This window comes from Aythya marila (assembly GCF_965140915.1).
Source record: "Aythya marila genome assembly, chromosome: 9".
Lineage (NCBI taxonomy): Eukaryota > Metazoa > Chordata > Aves > Anseriformes > Anatidae > Aythya > Aythya marila.
In genome coordinates this window covers 19,673,702-19,697,899 of record NC_139050.1, presented here as the reverse complement: position 1 = coordinate 19,697,899, position 24,198 = coordinate 19,673,702, and positions in this window count along the sequence as shown.

The following is a 24,198-nucleotide window of genomic DNA, read 5'->3' as shown; positions in this document are numbered from 1 at the left end:
ATGAGTACGTAACTTTGCTGAGGCACCTTTTAATCAGCAAGATAAATCAATTGCCATGTATTCATCTCTGTTTTTCAGCTATGAGGCACTAGCAGAAATGTTGGTATTTCCTCCAAGAAGAATTGGTTTTGGCTCCAAACTTCACTGGAAGAGTTAACATTTCTCAAACCATGACCTCAAAACCACAAATAGAAAAATAACATAAGATAGATGAGCACAACGTTCTGGAAGCTCTAAAGGGTAAAAAACAAATTTCAGTATGTTTTGTAACCATCCTCTTAGCTAAGGGAAAGGACGTCCTCAAGCCCAGAGACGTGCTGGGCTCCCTGTGGGCCTGCAGTCCTCCAGCTCTGAGGAGAAATGCACCTACCTGAGCCATCTGAGCACGAGAGCTGGTGTTGGATGCCAGCAAAGCCTCCGGGACCTGTCGCTGGACTCTACCATTTCTCCCTCCCATGTGCGATTCAACGGGCCTAGAAGCTCATTGATATATGTACACATACATATTTTGGTAAAAATCACCTGATGAAAAGAAATATTTCCACCATGATCCCAGTGACCCAGTATCAATGGGGATACAAAGACCGTGCAGAAGTCAGTCTTTGATACAGCAAAGCATGCTGCCTTCCTTGCCTTTCCTCTTCCACACCTGCAACTCCCGACTGTCATCTCCTCCTCATGTCAAGCCTGTCCATCTGTCTGTCACTTTCCAGGCTCGTTCCTCTCCTGACCATCATCTCCCCGCTCACTGGGCTCCTCGCTCACCAGGCTGCCTCTATTTGTCGTCTCCCACAAAGTCCTGTGGTGAAAGGCCATCATTCAGCTGTGCCTAAACAAAAGGGTGGCAGAAACCAAAATGAGATCAGTGATTACTCATGAGGAAAACGCCACAGCAACACTTCTGCTGCTGTTTTTCCAAGTCAGAAAAGAAAATGGGAAAAATAAAGCAGCCACGAAAACCAGGCCCGACCCACCAGCTCTGTTAAAGTTACCCCATCATGGGAATTCCTAAGCTGGCCTGAAGGGCTTTGAGTTTTTGATTTAATTATCCCAGGAGAAGAGCTCAGCATTACAGAGCAAGATGCTGCCTCTGGGTGTGTCTCTATGGTGGAAGAAAGGAGAAATTTTCCAGATTTCTGCTTCAGGAAATCCAGAACCCCAGAGGCCGACAGTCAACCCCGCTGAGGCAGGGCTCTTTGGTGGCCCTGCAAACCAGCTCCAATGACACATGCTATCTAGAGGGGTCTATATGTCTCGAATGAAGGTGGCCAAAGTTAAATAAAGCAGATGGAGGGTGAGGGGTGCTCCCTCTGCAGCACCAAACAAGATGAGGGAGGAATGGAGGGCACCACTGCGCTTTATGCCTGGCGTCCCTGTGACCCAGTGCTGCTTGCTGCACACCTTGGGTGCTTGCTAACTCATCCGTAGAGCAGCCACTGTATTTGGTGGGGATATTTTGAGGTAAATACCCGTTTCCATAGCTGAAACGATTTCGCCATGGATCATCGTTGTATGACTGGAAATGGGACGTGAAGCACCGCATCAGACTGGAAGGAGCTGAGCATCTCAGGGAGCTGCCTTAAATCCAGTTTCAAGATAACACCTCAGCTAATGAGGAGCGACACTGCGAATGATCTCTGCAGATGTCCCGGAATTACAAGGAGCTCTGAGCAACACAACGAATTTGCAAGTACAGCTTTAAACATTTTCTTAAGAAGAATATATATATATATAAAAAAAAAAAAAAGCTGGCCTGGCGGCGTGAAATCCTGTCTCCTTGCCCGAAAGCATATGGTGTGTTACATGAGCAATGCAGCGCGCTCCGCTTGGGGCTGCTGGGGCTTGCGGTATCCGGTTGCAATCAGGTGAAAGCGAGGGGAGACACAAAAATAGCTCGGCAGCCCACAGTCCCACCCACGGGAAAGCACAAGGCACCCAGCAGAGGTTGCACGCCGAAGCTCGCTGCATCAGCAGCTCTTGGAGCGGCGCTGGCTGGAGCTGCAGCTTGTGTGCTCCCTGGGATGGGGACCGAGGGACAGCAGCTGGGGGCAGGCTGGTGCACAAACCTCCTGCAGCAGGTTGGTTTGCTGCTAACTTTGCTGCTGGTTTACCTGAATCCAGGCACATTTGCTCTGGCAGTGCAGGAGCTGGGTGCCGGTGCCACCATGTAGTCATCTCTCGAGTGAGAGCAGAGCATGGGGGGGTTTCACCTTGTGCCTCGTCGCTGGTGCTTTGGGTGTCATCACCATCAGGTTGGATCCTCACAGGACATTCCTGAGAACAGAAATACAGCACTGAGACTCACAGAGCATTGAAGCTCCCCCATCCTGTAGATAAAACCTCATCAAAGGCTCAGATCAGTCAAATACATGGCGAGCTGCCCCTCCTGAAGCCCAGACTTCAAAGGTGACACTTCACTGACCTCAATCCCTTTTCCAGGCAAGCCCCATGGTTAGGACAGGAATGGTGTAATGCCCATCTGACACCTGGGGGAAAATTCAGTGCCCTGGGAGGATGCGCTGGGACCTGTCTGTCTTTGGGATGGAGCTCCGTGCCCAGCCTCAGGAGCTGTGGTGCCCTCTCTCCTGGGGTCCTTCCCACCCGAGTGAGTTGTGGTCCCACCACCTGCCTCCTCCCCTCTTGCCCAGAGGGTGGTTTGGGTTACCCCTTGTGTAAGCACCGTGGATATTTTTGACTGTCCTTTTCAATTCCTGCTGAAGTCGGTGCCACAGGCAGCTCTCTTAGTAGATTGCTTTTGTGATTTATGCAGGTCCAGAAGAGTCCAAGGATCATTTATCTTCAAACCAGGAGAGAGATGAAAGAGTCGTGGTAGTAAAATTTCCTGCGGAGCTAGATCTGAGCATCAAAGAGGGGAAAATGTCATTGTTTTACTGAGACGAGACAACGTGAGAAAGGTTTTAATGCTGGAGGATTATTTATTTATTTTTAACTGAATAATCCTCCTTAAGGAAAAAAAAAAAAAAAAAAAGGAAGGAGATTTTGGAAGCGAGAGGAGGGCAAACAAGCACGGGTGGGCACCACTGGGATGCAACCCAGGAACACAACCAGCCGGATGCTCCTTGGGAGGGAGGCACCACAAGGCAGGGACCTGCCGTGGCTGCCCAGTGTCCCCAAGGGTGCCCCACGTCTGCTGGTGGCCCAGCGTGGCCGGGTGAGGGTCCCCCAACAGCCCAAAACCCTGGGGCTCACCAACCAAGCCGAAACCCGGCGAAACTCAATCACATCAGCCGGGTGGCTGGGAGGGAGCCAAAGGAAGGAGAGGGCTGGGAAAGGGTCCGTTTACATTTGCAGCAGATGCTATCTGGAGGAGGAAAATACTTTTATTTCCCCTGTGGACTGCCAGTTGATTTTGTTGCGGCAGGTACTAATGGAAAATAATAAAACCCATTTTAGTCAGGCTGTATCCCGAACACTTACAGGTCAAGCCAGTACTCAAAACAGATGGTTATGGAACATAGCACATTAGTTTGTCACCAGCATCTGAGGTGGCCAGGGGATTTTTACCATTTGAAATTGAATTTTATAGGTCAAGGCCTTACGCGGGTCTTGAAAAACAGTGCATCTCTGTGAAGTTAGTGTGGCCGGGGAGGCAATTACTGGGTGTAAAGACACGCAACCTCCGCGTTTGTTAGCGCTGCAGAAAAGCAACAGGGACCCACGGTGGGATCCACAGCACAGCTATAAACCCCCAAATATGGTCATTAATTGTTACGGACTCAAATATTTCAGTATGGTCTTCCTGCTGCTAAATCAAATCCCTGGACAAAACTCACAGTTGGCATCTTTCACTGAAAATGGTGCCCTCTCGCTTTATGATTCAAAACGCACTGATGGCTGTAAAAGAAGCTTGGTTGTAGGAGCCCAGGTTTCTTAGAAGTGAATCAGAAGTGGATCATTTGTTTAGGAGAGGTTAATTTACGTCAACATCCAGATAACCTCAAGTATCTTCCAGGTTGTTTTATACTTACGGAATAAATAAAGCAGGGGCAGGAGGTGGTGCTGGAGGCATCATGCACACCCCCCTACAAACACACTGGTGCCTCTCCTTCCTTCTCCATCCCATCCCCTGCAAACAGCCCCGTCACCACCACAGTCCCACCCCCGTCATTTGGGAGGGTTGTACAAGGGTGCCCAGTCACTCAAATTAGAGACAAGGACCATCAAAATACTGGCTTTGAGCACAGTGAAGGTTGAGGGTGGTTCATGTGTCGCGTGCCCGCATGGTTCTCCCCATCCCTGGTGGCCCCCCAAGACCAGGGACCCCCACAGCCCCACACCGTGCCCCCAAACCAGGCATACTCCAACACTGCTGGCTTTACCACGACACCAAGCACACATGCCAGGCAGCTCTGGTGTCAGGGCTCTTATGGGGTGGGTGAGACATAGGACAACCCCCCGGCATGCAGAGGGACCTGCTTGGCTTCAGCGCTTACAGGGCACTGCCTTTCCTGCCTATGCCAAGCAGGTTCCTGCTGACTCACGGATGGTATTGATCACGAGTGTAATTAATAATAGCAAAACACTCGGCCCAGGCTGCAAACCTGCCCTCTCTACGCTGTGCTCTGCCTGCTTCAGCCATTCAGCTCAAACACATCACTGTCCCCATCTGCTAGGGAAGGCATTTACCATGAGACCCTGGAAGCAAGGTGCAGAAGCACTGTGCACCAGAATTGGTGCTTATCAGTCCTCATCTGAGCTGTGCTCTGCTTCCCTGTCCTCCCCAGCTGGATTTTCTCCTGTACCTCCCTCAGCAGCATCTTCCAGGAGGAAGGGGCTGGTCCTGCTGCCCTGCCTTCTTTATATAGTGGAGCCCTGGCTAATTATTTGCTAATTTTTTGCTAATTATCACCAAGCACAGGCCAGACTAATCAGCACCTCCTGCACCCCTTGGCCCGGGGGATGGCCAGCATTAGGGAGATAAGCCCCATGCTTGGTGGAGTAAATGTGCCAATCTGCTACACCTGAGCCCTTGCGGTGCCTTACTTCCCTTCCTTTACCCTTTTTTCACCCAAAGCCAAGTGCAGGTCTCAGGAGGGGTATGCTGTGCTGCTAGCACACAGAGCCACTTTGTTTCCCAGTAATATTGGAAGAAGTTTGGGACTGCTATCGTTTCTGCAGGTTTTTCCTGCAATTCAGCTTGGGTAAAACCCCTTCTCAGGGAGGAATTAATAGCATGCTGTGTTTGTGCTAAATATTGATCAGCGTTTTTGTCTTTATATGGAAAGCTGCACAGGCTGCTGGACAAAAATCTGTGAACAACAAGCGCTAAATCCACTGATGGTTAGATAATGAGAAAGATCCCCAGATCCTCACACTGATCCCAAAATTGCCTCATTTGTGCTCTGTGCAGCACTTGGGCAGGCAGCGCCCCTGCGCAGGGGTTGGCAGCTGCAGCCCCTAGGGGAGCAGACCCAGAGGAAGAAGGGAGCCAGGGGACAGAGCTAGAAACAGCACTTGGGGCTCCAGATCTGCCATAGTGCAATGCTACCTGAAATTCCAATGCTTTTCTTTTCCCCGGGGCTCTTATTTTCCAGCCTTGCTGGGTGCCGAGCTCCTGCTCCCCTTCCCAGGGCAGGTATTTTGCACCACTCCCATTCCCCCCATCATTAACTTCTTTTAAAGACTGCACTATTGCTGACTCCCCACAGATCTGTGCCATGTAACGAGAGGGCTTCTCTAATGTCTCAGAGATTTCTAAATTAAAGGTAAAATACTTGTTTCAGAGATGCCCAGCCATACATTATGCATCACCGCTCCAACACAATAACATAATACTGGTAGAAATTATCCACGTAGAGCTGCAATCAGCTTCAGCTACTGCTCTTCCCGTGCTTCACAACCTGGGCATTGGGCTGTGGAAAAGGGTTTGGGCTTGATTTCTCCTGGCCGGGAGCCGTCCATGCTCCTGGTGCAGACTGCAGGGTAAATCTGGTGTTTGCTGAGACCACTGTGACTGACACCAGCAGCTCTTAAATCATCTCAGCTGCCCACGTACAGCCATAGGCCACACCTGGTCCTGGGGGTTGGGTGTCTTCTCAGCTGGTGTAAATCAGCTGGGATGGAGGTGTGGGGGCAGCCTGAGCGCCAGGCTGGATTTTATTGAAGTGTCTGTGTGGTAATTCCAGCTCCGAGGGACACCTGAGGGCTGTGGCTTTCTGTGGCTGGAGCTGTCAGGCCTTGCCACAGTCGAAACACCTTTCATGCTGAAAGCTTTGAGTAAAAAAAAGCCTTGTGGGTGCCATATGGATGCCAGCAAGGCCCAGGACCAGGCCTAGCACTGCTCAGCATCGACTCCAATTATTAATACACTCCTAATCTTTTTCCAATGACTTTGACACTGCGGACAGGCTGTGGGCTGGTCCAAGCTGGGCCCAGCTCCCCGGAACTGCCACCATTTTGCTGTGGGGATAGCCTGGTCTCGCCTAGAGAGGCTCCCTGCCTTCGGAGGGGCTCGTTTTTCTCCTTACAAGCATGTACCCTGAGCAGGATCAGGCCCTTGGGGTGTGTGGGGTGCTCGCCTGCCCCATACACTGAGCTGAGCCTTGGCCCAGTGCCGCGGCTGGATGTGGTGTGAGCATGGGTGTGTGTGCATCCTCCAACGCCGTCATACCCAGACCATAAGGTCATTTCTAGTCGGGTTTTATCTGGACAAATTACTCTGTGAGTAGAACAATCTCAGCAAAACACAGCACGTCATAAAAACAACTTCTTGAAATTAATTCTGCTTGGCTTTTCATTGCTTTTTGCATGGTCTGGGACACAGCAGACTGGCGGCAGCGCTCCATGGCGTGGGCTGAGAGTGGAAGAAGCAAAACACCAGCTCCTTCCTCTGCCCCTGCCAGCCTCACCATGCGTGAGGCCGGATCCATGCCCACCTGTACCTTTCTCACAGGTGCCACTGCTGGGCTTTGTGGTGACCAAGGCTCCTTGCAGATGTCTCTTCATGTAACTTAGTAGCTAGATGGCACTGAAGGTATTTGTGGCATCTACTTTCTCAGGTATGGCAAGGAGATGACTAATTTGCCTGTGAGTGGTAAATAATTGCAGAAATTAGTATTATTCATTTTTATTGCTGTTGGACCAAATTCTGGGCACCGCTGTTGCTGTCTTACATAGAAGTTGGGGCTGCAGTAACATCAGGATCGCCTCCTGGCTCCACTGCTGGAGAGGGGAAATAGGAAGCTGGATTGCTTGGGAATCTAATTCCCAATTTGTTTCAATTACGCTTCTTTTTCAGTGGGAGTCAGTGGGTGTTTTGGTGTCCTTGGTTTGAGGCATGTGAAACACGCTGGGGTCAAATTCCTCCTGCTTTGGAGACTCTTTCAGAGCTACCTTGGTGGATCCAGCTGCCTGACAGGAGGTGCTCCTGACCTACTTGGCTGCCCTGAGGAGCAGCAGGAAGAAGGAAGAGGGTTACATTGCTGCATGGAGGGAGCAGTGCATCCGAATGACCTAATTTTGGTCTTTCTTGAGCTCTTTTATCTCCGTGGGCTTCAGCAAAGGAATGCTGGCTTCCACCAGCAGAAGCTGACCCAATTTCGGTGGTGGCATCACCACCGCTTGCTGCCTTTTCTCCCCAGGGCACAGGGTTCTGCAGGAGCACAGGGCAGTGGCAACACTCCAGGGAAGGTTCAGGGATGGTGTGCTGGTAGCTGTGCTGTCACCACACTGAAAACACGGGAGGTGAATGATGCTCAGCAGCTGCTAATTATTTGGGGCCATTTCCTATTATTTTCAGAACACAGCATCCCGAGATAATGCAGGATGGGGTTTCCCATGCTTGGTGCTGATGCTGGCAACGGGGAGCATCCCTGCAGCCCCCCAGGGGCACGGAGCTGGCCCCAGCCGTGGGACTGCACCACCCACAGCTCCTGGTCTCGGCTCTGCTTTGTGAAAACTGCCCGGGTCGGTTGGTTCAGGCTGTGTTCAGTGAGTGGATATGAATGAAAACATCCATGAGAAATATTGGAAAGAAGGAAACATTTTTCATTTCTGAGTGTTAAAAATGAATTTCCTTTTTTTTTCCTCCTCCAGTTTGAAACAATCAAAGGCAATTACAATAAAGCCGAGAGGAAAACAAAATCCTTGAAAGAAGATATTTCAAGTGACTGGAAAAAATAAACGAGGAGCACTAAGAGCCATTAGTTTCTCACTGCTTTGTGTTGGCTCTACAATATTTGGGGCAGAGCTGGGTGCCCGTCCAGCAAATGCCCAGTCTAGCCATACAGTGTTGCTCTGTGTGTTTGTGCGGGTACCACGAGTGTCTGGGGGCAGCCGTCTGTCTGTCTGCAGGAAAATAAGCCCTGGGTTTAGGTGGTGGAGCTTGGGAGAAGCCCACTCCCCACGGCTCCAGTCCCAGCCTGCAACCACCCTGATATTATGGAGATGTGAAGCACAGAACTACTGCCTGTTCTACCTGCTGCTGTCAAAATTCTGGTAAATGCTAAAATTCAGGGAAAATCCAGGGGAAACATGACAGCAGCGAGACCTCACACCAGTCACCCAAGTGATAAAATCAAGATTGAACAACTACAGTGAACTACTATCTCTGCAGATCCTGCCATTTGGAGCATAACAGAGGGAATTTGTGCACTACACACTGCACCCAAATAAAACAAACTGCTCTGGAGGCAGCTGGGATGGAGTCACACAGGTTTATTACTGCTGGAAACACCCTCATCAGCCCTGGTACCAGCTAGTGCCTTAAAATATCTCCTTGGGGTTCCTGGAGCTGCTGTGCATCCTTGTGGGGTTGTCGGATGAATTTTATGGCTAGAATCACACACCTCCATTATTAATTTCTGCTCTTTCTACCCAAAATGTCTGATGAGCTTGTCTGCTTAAGGCAACCTGCAAAAATTGGGGCCCGATCTGGCAGCTCTCCTGACAGTCACCTTGTTACTGCCTGGCCATTAATGAGGGCAGGGAGGTGCCAGCCAGGCAGGGCTGAGCACGGAAGGAGCACGGCCGTGATGAACCCCTCAGTTTAAAGCAATGTTCTGGGTGCTGCCTGCTGCTTGGGCTCTGATAGCCTCTGCTGCCGTGAGAGAGACACTGGGAGGAAAATCCAGAACTCTTTCCTCCTTTCTGATAATCAGATGTCTGGTTCGTCCCATCTATTTTTAATACTGATGTGACACGGCTTAATGTTCTGTCAATTAAATTAAGCTGTCGGGGAGCTGGAGCTGGAGCTGAATCCCCAGGTGAAAAGTGGCTGCCGATCACTGCAGCTTTCCTGGCAGCCACCCTGCAGTGCCGGACATGGGTTTGGGTAAGATGGAGGAACCTTACCCCGAGGAAAAGCAGCATATGGCCCTTTTCTATCCAAGCAGTGCCATCCTCATGCATGGGGAAAGCTCAGCCACCACCATGGTGTGGATGCTGCAGCCATCTCCTGGCTCTTGTGTCATGTACAGTGGCATGGAGGGCTTGAAGTAGGAAATTGTTGAAGTTGAAAATGTATTGTATTGTTTGAATTGATCCAGAAGGATTCCCTTCTCCCCACATGTGATTTCTCATGAAAATTTTCAGGAATTCCTCAGGAAATTAAGGAACAGAAAATTTCATTACTATGAAAAAAAAAAAAAAAAGGTTTGGTTCCTACACAGGCTGAACTTTAATGTCTCTCTAAAAATGCAGCACCTGGCTCCCCAATGTTCAGAGGAGGGGCGTTTGGGAACCTCAAAGGAGGCCGTGGATGGGGAGGCCGAGCACTGGGTTCCCACAGGGTATCTCCCAGCCCCTCCGTGCACCATCAGCGCTGTGGGGCTGAGCCTGCCCTGGTCCCGGCACACCAGGGTGCATGGAGGTGTTGGGCACGAGCAGCGAGGGCCATATCTGTGTCTCCACTGATTAAGAAAAAGCTGGTCTGCAGGGAGGCCAGATAAGCCTATTTCATAAGCACTAAATCAACACGCATGAAGCTCTGGCAGGATTGCCTCCATGGGAAGACATTAAACCATTGCACAAGTAATTTTACTAATAGAATAAAAATTAAAAAAAAAAAAACAACAAACACTTTGAACAAAAAAAATGACAGATGATCTACAAATAAATAACTTCTCAACATAAACACAGCAAGAAAAATTCATTAAGTGTCTTTTAAAAGTATTGGATTTGACTTAGCAGATCTTTTTCAGATGTTCCTCTCAAGCAAACCTAAACATCAAATAATAATTGTGTAAAGGCAAGTACCATAATAACTCTGAAAATGCATTATGCATCTCTCCCTTTGATAAAGGTCTCTGTGCTTTTATGAAATGTTCATTATCAGCACTTCCCCCTATATCTGAAGAGAAAGCAGCGCTTTAGTGGTAGAGAACAGAGCCGACGGGGCATTATTTTTGATAGGCTGATGCTATAAAGCTATCCTTCATGTTCCCGGGAAAATTATTTCTGTTATTTATATGAAATTAAAACCAACTTGGAAAAGATTTCCTGTTTTTAAAACAGGCTCAGCTAATGTTCTGTTTTCTTGTAATTTATATTAATAATGATTGCTCTAATATTTTAATGTATTTCAACAGTTTCAGCAGCTTTATGAGGTAAGATTGCTATTATTTGCTTCAGTGACTGGTTTTATGGAATAACTGCAGCTTTCAGTGGAGGTAGATCAAATGCTGAAATGAAGGAAAATAAAACATGGCACAGGTTCTCACCGCTCATGTAAGAGGCAAAAATATCCAAAGAGGACAAAAAGGACAGGCTATATATTTAAAACGTCAGCACTACAGGCTACTCCATTTGGACTGACTGCTTTTTGATGTCATTTTTAATGGGTTTGGACAAAACATGGAGGAGGCCAATTTGGGGAGTGATCCAATACTGGTGCCCAGGAGATAGGCCCCATCTTCTGTCCTACTTCCCTACACTGTGATTTTGAGGACAGTTTGGGGTTTTTAACCCTCACACCACTGAACACAAATGCACCTCCCGGCTGGGGCTGGTAGCAGCCTCCGCTCTGACCCGCTCGGGCGCTGGAGCTCCAGGAACGCACAGGGATCCCATCCAAAGTCCCATGAAGTCAAGGGGCTCCTCTTAGCTTCAAAGCCAGGAAATACATTCTTAAAAGCTGAAACCAGTTTTATAAACACTTAGGCCTAAATCTGGAAACCTCAAAAAAATTATTTTTTTCTTTCTTTCTTTTTTTTTTTTTTCTTCTTTTTTTTCTTTTTTTTTCTTACGTTAATTGGAAACACATGTGCCCAGCTCCCTCTGCGTTTTGGGAGCATCTGCCCTAAGATGAGCAAGCGGAGCCGGCAGCTCTGTGAGAGCTCACAGGGCTGGAAACTCCCCAAATCCCCACAAACATGCAGAAGCGAAGCCCATGAGCCGGCAGGGCGCGGAGCGAGGGTTTCAGGCAAGGCGGGCCCCCGCTTTACGACTTTAGAGATGACAATTGCAAGGGCTTTCAGATACCAAAGGATTTGGCAATGGGATTATCGTAGCAATTAATGACACACAGAGAAACCATCAGAGGAATGTGAGCTCTTCTTTCCCTGCTTGAAGGTTTTCTGTGGGCAAAATGTGATAGCTTTATTTATTTTCTGTAACGGAAGAATGCCATTTTTTTTATTGCAATAAAAAAAGGTCTGCAATGATTTTTCAGATTATTTCAGATATGTGAGATGAACCATGATGGGTCCAATACAATCACATAACATTTTTTCTTCCTGAACTGTGCAGTAGACAAGCACTGGAATGCCACAAGTAAACATTTTTGATCTTCCAAATATCATGGGGATTTTATACTTAAAATATCATATTGGAAAATGAACTAGGCAATTTTCCTTCCCAAAAGATGACCCTCATTAAGCCAGCCTCAGAGCTTGTTGAAATTATTCAAAGTATCAGTTCTGAATAAAAAAATCAATGCTTCATTTGCACCTACCAGAAATATCCATCTCAGTGCACCAAAATGAAGAAGTAAAAATGGAAATCAAACACACAAAGAGTTCAGACTTGCCTGAGATGAATTCATTGAAAAAACAAGCTACGTACTTACTCAACACAGTTGCAATCATTTCCTGTGTTATCCTTGCAAAATTAAGAAATACTCAGAGCTAACCCTTTTGAGGGATTGCTACAAACACCACAAAGGAAATTTAGCAGTAACTTGGAAGTTTTTTGTTTTATGATGTTATTCCTTAGACACTTAAAGAAAAAGAATTGTTTTTCTTTTGCAGAAGCACTCAGACAACGAGGGGATGCAAACAATTTTATATTCAGATGACTGTCGTTTTTTCCCTTCACACAGCTGTAAGATTTGTGCCTTTGGCACCTATTATTCTTGATAACCATATATTTCTGGCACTGTTTTTCAGCAGCGAGCTTACAAAGTCTTTGAAATTAGTCATTGCAGAAAAATCTATGTACCGACGGAGATGAAAAAATAAAACCATGATTAGAGAGGATGAAAAGCCTAACCGCCTGAATCCAGGTCAAGAGCAGCACTGATTATTTTGGGAAAAAAAAAAAAAAAGTCCTGTATTTCTAAATTGTTGGCAGTGCCATCAACGCATTCTGTATCAGGATTTTCAGGATTTTAATCAGAATTTAGGATTTTCTCCCCCAGCAACCACCGCTGCCCGAGCACCATCCTGCTTCCCCCCCACGTTTCCCTCTCCCAGTCCTTGCAGCCCCCCACCATGGCTGAGCCCCCTGCCCGAGCGCTGCGTCATTTGTCTGGCACTTCCCTAAATCTACCCGGTTTGTCAGCACTTCTGAGTGCTGGGTGATATTTCCAAAGCTGTCGAGGGTGGTATTTTCAAAGCTGTTGAGGCTGATATTTTCAGAGCTGTTGAAGCTGATATTTTCAGAGCTATCGACGGAAATCTGAGGCATCACTTCCCTTTTTCTTTTCTCTCTCTTTATTTATTTATTTATTTAAATGCTAGCTCTAAAGTCTCTGAGATATCTTTGAAAGCCTCAGCCTGTGGATTTAGGGGCAGGGACATGGGGGAAGTAGATGGCCAGCCCAGGGTTAAGGTATGACATTTTTTGCAGGTATTTGCTAGTAGTAAGGGGGGACAAAGAACACAGAAAAATCTTAAATCTAAGACTCAGTTTTGCTTAAAAAAATGGTCACAAATCAAATTTTTCCATACAAATTGTGCAGAGCCAGAATCTTCCTGTGTAATTTCTGACTTCAATAGGCTTATGCAAGGGTTGGTTGTGACCCGTAATTAGAGCTGGCCAGCGAACAACGGGTTTGTTTCATGGCAGCTTCTGAGATTTCAAAATCTGTTTGTGTTCTGCAGAGGAAACGAAATCAAAACATTTCTAATGTGAGATGGAAGCCTGTCAAAATGCCCACTTTCTGAGCAGAGGGCTCCTCGTTTCCCTCCGGGTTTTTCCCTGCCCTCTGCAGTGGCCAGGGTGTGCGTGCGGCTGGGAGAAAGGACAGGGTGGGCATGACTGGATGCTGAATGCATCGGTGACCAGTGTGATCCAGGTATTTTGATAAAAAGTACGGGACGTCATAAACACCATGACCTGTCTGAGATGTTCTGCTTCTTGGGATCACACTGACCCAGCAAGGAGCCCTGCCAGCACCCCGGAGGGGCAGAGGCCAACCAAAATGGACACACCGTCTGCTCAGTACATCTGTCTAGCAAGAGCTTAAAAATCTGCCTTTTTTTTCCTAAGGTCTAGCAAAGACTTTAAAAATATCTGCTCTGCAGGGACTTTTGAGGCACGATGGCATAGTTGGCAGGAGCGGGCATCTGTCCGGGAATCGCTGGCATCTCCCCTCCTGCCCCACGTGTTGCTGACCATCAGCATTGCTGCTGCTCTCTGTCCCAAAGGGACACACTGCAGCTACATACAGAGCCTGCAGGTCACACCAAGGAAGCTGCTGAGCGGTTTAGTCCTGACATCATAACATGGAAGAAATGCTCTTTTCACTGATAAAATGAAGTTTCCAGGTATGGGCAGTCTGTGACTGTGCAGCAGTTTGAGGAACAACACCTCCTCATTGCTGCAGGTGCAGAGGGGCTTATAGAAGCCCTGTAGGTGGAAGGACTGCATCTCTTGTGCTGGGTCTGTGCACAAGGGGAATAATGCCAACAACCTTTTTTTTTTTTTTTTTTTTTTTTTTTTTCCTGGTTGAGTAATATAACTTTACAAAACCTGCAAGTCTGAGAAAACTTTGGGAAAATTTGCAGTCCTCCAGACAAACTAAACCTCTGAGACAGTCACTGATTTACGTAAGAGGAGACCATCAACAGGAATCACCCGGCTGGATGCCAGCAATTCCCTCCCCAGCCTCTAACACCCTAAGAAATTGCCTCTCTGATCTGTGATGGCATGAAGCATTGCTTTTGGCAGAGAAGAAGATAGTTTAAATGAAGTCCCCCTCTCATGTACCAGCCCCTCGCTTGTGCTGCTAGGTGGCAAAGCCCATTGCAGTGATGCTGACTGCTCTTTGGTCACCCAGATCTTGAGAACTGCAGAGAGTCATCTGAAGGATTTTGCTGGCATTGATATCTGACATCTGGGCCTTACACGACTGCTATTCCAGGAGAAGGGGAGCTGCTGTTTTGGGGCAGGACACAACACTTCTGCAATGCAGTATGTGCCCTGAATGCTCAGCTTCTCTCTAAGCAGCAAAGCCCCTTGCTGTGCTATGCAGGAAGTTTACAGGGAAGAATTGAAACACTTTTTCTCTGCCAGATTCACCATGACCACATGCTTCACCCCTCTGGCATGTGAAGGAAACCCAAGGGCTGCCTTTCCCATGCAAGGATACTTGGGTTCATTACCAGACTCCAAAATACACAGGAAACGGGGAAATCACCGCGCGGGGAGATTGTGCTCCTGCTTCCAGCCCTGCCTGCTGCGGCCTGCTTCAGCACGCGAACCACAGCTTCCTCCTGAGCCGGGGCTGATTTTGGTTGAGGGAAAGGCAAAATACCCAGCCGTCAGCTCAGGGACCCGATAACAGCTTGTCCTTCATGCCCTGTGCTCAAAAACCTGTGTGAGGACAGCACCTTACAGCAAAGTGCCATGTCCCCGGGAGCACTGCTGCAGGGTGCTCCCCCAAAGCCAGAGCTCCCCTTCCTCGTTGGCGATAGCCCAGCCCAGATGGGGAAGCTCAGGCAAACTTCCACAAGAAGTCATTTGTCTCCTTATCACGCCAGTCATAGCTTTCCCCGAGGATGAGCACAAATTAATTCCCTTCACCCACAATTAGCAGTTTTTTATGACTGAGGCTCTTTTTAGAACATTTTGTGACTGAAAGCTCTGTGTAATTAATTTGCACGGGGTGGTGGGTCTGACACCACAGCCGAGGAGGACAGACCTAAACGTGTGCCAACCCAGTGCTGACCAGAGCTGTGGAGCTCCCCAACAGCCTCACACCCCAGCACAATTTGGCAAAAGCCTGGCTCTGGAGCAGTCAATGCTGCAGCTTTTTAGCATATCAAGAGAAATTAATGTTGTAACTTTAACTCGTAATAGCCTGAGAGCCCACTTCAGTACACTTCAGACTTAAAACCCTTTCCTTCAGTGCCTGCAAGTTTCTCAAAATTTCTCATTTTTTCAGGTAGTGCTTCACCTATGTTGGCCCATCAAAACCTTGCGTTAAGCTCACACAGCCTAACACGACATGGATGGACACCTCTGCCACCACAGACAGATGGGTCTCGGCCTTGTTTCTGCTCAAGCCCAGCTGGAACTGGGGCCCCCACCAATATCAGCTCCTTCCAGAGACATGCTGATGATCCAGTGAGGCCGCAAAGGTTGTGTAAGGGCTTTATGAAAGAAAAGCCAAAGTGTTTGCAGTAAGAAATGGGCCAGAAGACATGTGGTGACCTCTGAGTGACGGGACCTGTTGGAGCCATGGGTAAATCGACCATAAACGTTGTGTTCATTGCATCTGGTAGCATTTGGCCCGCTTCCTTTAATTGGGAATAAATGCAAAGCAGGAAGAGTGGGTTGCAGTTATTGTTGGAGCCGGTAAAGCATTCTGCGCGAGGAGGGATGGTCTCCAGCCATCCAAGTAAAACCCATTGCCTAAACAATAAAGCTTAAAAGATGAGCCCATAAACATCGCTGTTTATAGGCTGTTCCAGTTCCGTACCATTCAGATGGAGCTGAGTACACGAGCAAATTCCCTGCCTAACTTATTGGAAAAAAATGAGCCTTGTGCAGGATTTGAGCCATTTTAAATCGCTTGCTCAGGGCAAAGAGGAAAGCTCAGAGCAGCAGCAGCCCAAGCAGTGCCAGTGGGAACATTATCAGTGCAGATCTGCGAGCGCTGGTGCAGGCACCACATGCATGAGGGACGAGGCACGAATGCACGCGGCTTGCGGCAGCCTGAAGGAATAACCCAGGCAGGGCAATCTGTCAAGCTGCCCGCCTCGGGTCGGGGACCAGGGGAGGCTTCCCGTGCACCATTTGATTCCCAGCCCCATGTGCTGGAAGGGGTTTGCTCGTCACCCCTCTGCACGCTGAGCAGCTGGACCAGATTTCACAAACCCAGGCTGGTTTGGGGAATGCAATGCCTTGCTGGCATGCGGCTATTCAAGCTGGTGCCTATTATGTTGCTCATATTAAAATGCTATGAAAACAGGCATTGTGCACCGAGAGGCTGAGCAAACCTTGTTATACAGTAATTATGTAATCAGGATATAATCTAATTTAGGTGGCTGGGGTGTGGAAGGGAAGTTTTGGTTCCTAGATGTTCGTAGGGGTCTCTGCAATGAAATATGCATATAGACGTATTTACCACCAGTGGCAATACAAATTCTGAGCAATGCTAACTAAATCGAGCTTCTGTGATGTTGGGAGCAACTTACAAAAGCCCTGCACAGCTGGCTAGGCTCAAAAAGCCTCTGCTGCTCAATAGTCAGGCTCTCTGCAATTGAGATGCTCTACAATTAACAGCCCCTTCTGGAGCAGGGCAGGAAAGGGCTTTCAAAACCCATGGAGTTTTTGTTCTGAGATTTTTTACCACGTCCTGGTCACTGGTGTGGGGCATGGGTTCTGCTGGGGCGGCGCTTTGTGGCTTGAGATGAAGAAACGTTTCTGAAGAAAGCTCTAGCAGGATGGGCGCTGTCCTGTGACAAGTTTGACTTTTAGCATGTCATTTCTTTAGCATGTCTCTTCTAGGAAGCATGGAAGCAGAGCCCAGGACCTCTTCTCCTTCTGGGGCCACGTCCTTCACCAGCATAAACAGGCTGAACTCTGCCTGGCCGGACTGCTGCCTTGTGTGCCAACACAGCCTGTGCCCCGCACTCACAGCCCGTTTCCTTTTTTGAGCCACACAACACCAGATATGAGCCTCAGCCCCCAGCTGCCATCACCTGGGGGCACATAAGGCCATTTCAGCAACTCCTGACCCTACAAAACAAGCAAACAAAACAACCAGAACCTCCCCAAAAGAATTCAACCAGTCATGAAACTGCAGCATCCACCAGCATGGCCGTGAGGGCAGACATCCCCAGTCTCCTTTTTTTCTCGTGTGTGACATTTTTACTTCCTCCAGAGTTGTGTGTGCCCTCCGGACAAGCGATTAAATTAGAAGATCAACAATACATGACGAAGGAGTGGGATCAATTTGTGGAGAAACGGCTGGAAGTGGTTTATTACGTCTTTTATCTTTTTTGCTGGGAGATCACTTGCCATATCACTAAAAGAGAAATCAAGTGACTGGGATGACCAGTGACTAAAAATTGCCTTTTTCTTCATGAGTCGATGTGATGACAATATTATTTTGAATAAAATTAAATATACAGATCAGCTAAAATTGCTTGCTTGGGGTCAGGTTCTGATCCCAGTTACCCCAGCAGCACATGGCTCTGTTGCAGCAATTCAAACCCTTGTGTTCATGTTTACCACAAAATAAGGACACAGATCCCGTGGCAGCTCACCTGATGCCAGGCCACGTGTGCGCACCCAGTGCCTACTTCCCAAAATACAGCCCCTGACCCCTTTCCTGCTGCAATAAAGCCCTTTTCACCCACTGACCAAGACCCTCAAAGGACACACCATAACCCACCAGCACATGGGCAGTGCTGTGCTGCCTCGTGTACCTCATGGTCACACCACTTCCAGCTCCTTTGGCACCAGCAGAGTGGTGGATAGGAGACCAGAAAGCAAGAAGGGAAAAAGCCCTGCTCCCAAAAACCTTCCAAAATGAGCAAAGTTGCCAGTTTTTATCAAGTAATAATTTCCAGGTGCAGCAAGCTGTCAAAGCACAAGATGTGCTGCACCAGGCTGGGAGTAAAGTGCTGAGATCACCAAAAAATACTGCAACTCCCAGGGAGAGGGAGAAACCCTTAGAGATGCAGCGGGGGACATCGTTGTTGTATTATCCTGATCTTCTCTTTCTCTTTTTAACCTTATTTGAGCTGTTAGTGGCTGACAAGATCATCTTTCGCTCGAGCCTCTCTGAATTTGGGAAATTCAAGTCAGAGAAAGAGCCCAACCCCGTCAATTATGAACAGACAGAACACGATAACACGCTTGAAACAGGTCCAGCATTTAAAAACCCTTGCTATAAAAAGGCAGAAGTTAATTTGATCACAGAAAACAACACTGCAGGACCTATTAACGCCGGGTCCCCGTGTTTTCATCGAGAGCTCTGTCTTGTGCTTTTCCCCCATCATCTGCTATTCACATGACTCCACTTAGCAACCGCGTCTGATTAAGCTTGTTTGTGTGCTGGGTGCTATTATTTCTGCTTCGAATTAGTGCCTCCTTGTTCTCCTATTTCCCCAAATATAGCTGAATTATCTCCTTTCACCCAGAGCTTGGGTGCACGGTTGTTCCACTCGGGCGGGGTGAAGCAGCGCATCCTCACCGCTGCCGTCCTATGCGGGATGGGAGAAAACAACGCTCGTTTTCATGCAAATCCCCTCTGTCTGTCAGGCATCACAGTTGTCAAGCAGGTCATTAGAAGCCTACTGTGTAAAATGAAGATTACTAATTAGAGCTGGAGAAATAATTTGCAACAAATAATTTATCCAATGAAGTTGGATTTTTTTTTTCCCTCTGTGTGTGCAAGTTGTGACTTTGCCAGAGCTGGCCATCGTTGATGCTTTGAACTCGTTCTGCTCATTGTGATGGATTCTGGTTTTTCATTATTACTTTCCTAAGATGGGTGCCAACTTGATGTTGATGTGGGGTTTATTTCCTGGCTCGGATATCAAAATATGGCTGAAATGAGTAAACGCCGGTATAGACTTAAAAAGTGCATTCCCCCAATATTGATTTGTGTTTCTGCAAACATCACAGCACAAAAGCAGCTTGGAAAATTTCTGTTAAAATGCATCTATCCAGAAAAAAATAAAAATATAATTGCAAAATCTAAAATTTTACTCAGAGCAAATCTTGCATAAGACAAGAAGAGCCTCCAGCCTGCGGTGTGTTATACAAGCCTTATGAATGAGTAGCACCAAAAATAGGAAAAACAAATTTATCCTGTAGGGAAAAGGGGAACAAATATATCTGGTTGCCAACATCCCTGAAGGCCCTGTGGGACCCTATGCACATCTATTAAATAGTAGAAGGAACTGAAAATGAAAACTTCTGTGCTGTGACTCAGTGTTATAGGAAACAGGCTTTAGCAGTCTGACCACTTCATTACAATGAAAAGCACCAAAACACGGGGTTGGGATAATTTTGATTGACCGTTTCTCTTCGACCTATGACAAATTCTGTTACTTTGGCTCAGAATGCTCATCTGATTCAGCCTGAATAGAGAAAGTGAAATTTTGTATTGATTTCCATCCCGTTACAGAAGTCAATGTGCTGCAAACATCAATTCTGGCTCGATGCACTCTGTGAGCATTCAGAGAAAGGTGGAGCACTAAGAAAGGAGAAAACTCACCCAGTGAATTAACGCCAGCACCAAAGTATGCACTCACAGGAAACCGTTTGCAACATTCACCATTTTTCTTTAACAACACGGAGCCAAGTCACACCTAGGGCTGGCACAACGAGGGCCTGGATGGCAAAGGAACCATTTCGATTTCAGCCCTGCTCCTGAAGAACATGGAGAGACGTCTTGGGGGCGGGGGGGGGGTGGGGTTAGAGAGTCTCAATGAAGTAAAAAGGACAATTTGTACCAGACTCCTCGATCCCATCTGCTTCGCATTTGGAGCACTCGGTGTTCCCTGCGGGGCTGACTCACTCCCCTTTGTGCTCACAGGCGGCAGAGGCAGCACCGCCGCCGAGGAGGGATGGGAGACGAGTGATACTCAGCGAGGAGCAGGGGGAAAAAAAACAGAGAACACTCCAAGCTCGCTTGTCTAGTCTAAACAGCACTCAGGGCAAAGGAGGAGAGGCTGATAAAGCTGCTGAGAGGGGAAAGGCAGTTTGGGAGAAGCAGTAAGGGGTTTTGTAGGGCTTTGTGTTCCCTCCATGCTCCTTCTGGCTCCATGCTAGGGAAAAATGAATGGCAGACTGTGGGGAGGCAGAGAAAGATTGGGGGAACCAGGACTTTCCCCAAAAGTCCTGTAGGACATTGGGTGCTGGCCCCTCTGCGGCTCCATCACCTACAGTCTTGGCTCACAGCAGGCAGATCTTGGCTCGCTGTCACCAAAAGCCAAGATCCCTTCAGGAAGCCACAATGGTGATGTGGAAGGTGAGCTGGTGGGGGGCAGCAGGGGCCTGAGGCTCAGCACCACGTACACCGACTGAACAGCACCAGTAACCAGGGGACACGGTGGCCCTGGGATGGAGAAGTAAGCAGCAGTGAGGGAAACGGGCTGCATTGTCACCACGGCTGTGTGCCAGCCCAGGTGAATCTCATTTCCATCTACAGGTGAGGAATAATCACCCTTCTAAACCAGGTGCTTGCAGATCCTGGGATTTATTTAAGAACTAACTTATTATTTTGGTATGCAACTGACAAACAGACATAGAAGGGTGCCCAAACGGAGCCCCAGACCAAGGCAGATACTCTGTGTGCCAGCCCACCTCTTGCTCCGACTCCCCCTTCCAAGCCCCCTCTGCTTGTCCTGTCCTCATGCATGTCAGCACGGCTGGACCCACGATTCCTGCCTGGGCACCCTGTGGTCCCAGTGGTCCCGAAGCCCTCTCTGGAGCCACATCGCCGCTGGGGAGGTGACAGCAGAACAGCTGCCAGCACAGCACTTCTGTCTTTAAATACATTTTCCCCCAGAGCAAGCACAGGTTTTTAAAAAAAAGCACACACAGAAGAGAAAAACGACCTTATTCAGAGCTGGCTGAACTCAATGGGAAGACTCCTCTGGAATTTCAATGAGCTCTGGCGGGGCCCGTGGGGCTGGATTAACATAGGAGCTGGGAGGAAGGTGTCCAGGTGCTCCCCGTGCCCAGGGCCAGCCTCTCCGAGAAGGCTCAGCCCCTGCGGGGTTTGCCCTGCAGCTCTGCGGTGTGCTTACTGCCATGGCAAGGAGAGGTTATGCGCTGCGTAGGGACCCCTGGCCACCCCGGATGGACAAGGAGAATTGTTTTGCTTTCCATCCGCAGAAGAAAATGAGAAAAACGAGCGTGAATCCCACCAAAAATCTCATAAAAAGATCACCAGCTCTATCAGCATGGCCATTTGGAGGTGGTTTGATACAGCCAGGAGATATTTAACCCTTTCTCCCAATAAGCTATTAAACAAACGCATATCTGGGAGAGCAGCAAACACACCAGGCTTCATTGCACTGATGACCAAAAGCACAATAGCTCAGGTAAGGTCTCCGAAGGAAGAGGCTGCGTCCCGCTCCCACAGCCATGCCCATGCATCTGCAGCAGCCCTTGTTTTTTGATGGGAACCTAATCTGAGTCCTGTTTTGGTTCTCCACACTGCCTGGGACAGATTGCAGCCGATACCCTGTGGCAGCTGCTGCCCTGAGAGTCTTGCTCAGAGCAGGATCCATCCTGCTTGGGCTCTGCACATCCCATCTCACCCGGAGCTGGCCTCAAAATGCACACCCTGGCTCGGGCTCAATTCAGACCTAAGTGCTGCCTTTCCAGCCTCTCTCTGTGCTTTTATCCTTCAGATGAAATTTGTAATGAATCCCTGCGATTCACCCATCCAAATAATTTATTTATGGGATTATTGTGATGGCCTGGTAAGGCTGGAGATGGCGGCAGGGGTACCAGTGTAACACAGGGCTCAGCCAGCCTGGACCCTGGCACTGGGTCTCAAAACCTAAAGACATTCCCGTGGGCATTATCTCTGCATTATTTTTTTTTTAATGCTGAACTGTACATTTTAGAATACACAGCTGTCTTTGTTCAGAATAAACCAAAAATAGCAGATTTTCCTCTGCTTAGCTGGGTGTTAAATTATTGACATTTCAAAACCCCTAAGCAGAAACAATGACTGCATTTCCAGAGCCTGCTCCTGCTGTCAAATACTCTTTTCTCTTCCGCAACCTAATTTAGACTTCCGTTTGAGCTGCAGCTTAGCTCCATTTCCAATCACATTAAGGGACGTGAGACCTCAGGCCTTTATCTCACCAGTTAGCAGTAGCACGAGGGATGTTCCCCCAGAGGCGAGGGCTGTGCCCATGCAGGGGGGAAGGCGAGGAGGGTTCAGCCCTTGTGTTCCCCTTGGGCTGCTTTGCTGTGAAAGCCCCTGCAAGGATGCCCTTGTGCTCTCTGGTGGCACCGGGGAGCCTGTCTGGGAGGTGGCTTGTCTCCCTGTGCCCCCTCCTGCAGCCACCAAGCCGGGTGGCACACCCCGGGGAGCAGTGGGGATGCTGAGTCTGGCCGGGAGGATGTGGCCACCCCGTCAGGCCCAGGAGAAAGAAGAGAAAGAGTGCTGCCATGGAGGGTGAGGAAAGCCCAGGGGAAACCCCAAGGCACGGCAGGACACTGAGCCCTGAGGCGCTTCTTGTGGTCAGGGCCTGGAGCCCGGCCCAGGTCACCAACGCTGCTGTGATACGTGGGCAAGCCGGGACCTGCACAAGAAACAGTCTCAGATATCACATAACTTCACCGGGCTGCTTCTCGGGCAGGCTGGCCAAGCCTCGGTGTTTCTCCTGCGGGGCTCTGTTAACCACCACCTCCCCTCAGCACCTCCCCGCTTCCCTTTGCCAGGTGCTCTGTGCCACGGCTGCTGAAAACCTTGCGCAAATGCCAGCCACCTTTGCCCCTCTCCTGGTTAAATTCCTGCATACATTTCTGCTGACGCAGTTACTGCCTCACCCCACGGCTGTGTGAGCTGAGCCCCAGCCCAGGAACAGCGATTTTAGGTCTTTTTCAGCCTCGGCTCACCAAAACTCGTTATATTTCTTACTCCCGTGGCAGAGCAGCATCCCAGGGGCGCGTGCTTTACTTGGATGATTATAAAAGGAATATTCTGCATCGAGCTGGAGTCTCAGCATTGCCAGCCCCTGTGATTTTATTACCCATCTTCTGATACTTGGAATTTTTCATAAAGCTCCTCTCCTGGATGCAAGTAATTAAGTGAGACTCTCAGCTTTCACTGAGCAATGAAAGGAGGCTTCTAGGCCGCGTGTTCCAGAAAAGCTGGAAAAGGTGCCTAAAAGCACAGGCTCCGAAAGGCAAATTAAAAGAACTGATGTGTTTTCTTTCTTTTTAAAACAATTGACAGGTAGGGACAGGGAGGGTGGGGGGAGGTTATAGGTTCATGATTTGTAGGTTCTGCCTTTGGCAGCTCTCCAGGGGTTTGGGGCTGCAGTAGAGCTGTTTGGGGGTTTTCACCTGGTTCGGCACAGCTCTTTCCAACAAACCCCTCAGATAATCTGTGCAAGGTGGATTCTGCAGTCAGCATGATTTAAAACATACACGCCATCTGATAGCCTGGTTAGATATGGAAGAGCTTGTACTCACATCTGGGTGGGAGACGCTGCCCCCTCTACATGCACTTTGAACGGCCTTTAATTGGGCTGCTGGTGCTGGAATTTGGGAGAAGTCAGGTTTTTACATGTGTTTTGGAGGGCTCAGAGTTAGGACTGGCCCCTTTTGAAGCCTGGCTTGCTGGCAGCAAGCAAACCCCTGCAGGAAGGCATTCCCCTGGCAGAGGCATCCCAACCACAGCTCCCCTGCCTTCAGCACTGTGGCAGGCCTTAGCCCTGCACCACTTCCCTCTCACCTCCCAGGCCAGTCCTTTTTATTTTTTAGTGAAAACCTAACAAAGGTGACAACAAGCAAAACAAATCCCCACTGAGGCTCATCTGCCAGCAAGAATCCACAAACCAGGGCCCTGGCTAAGTGGTGCAGACCCCC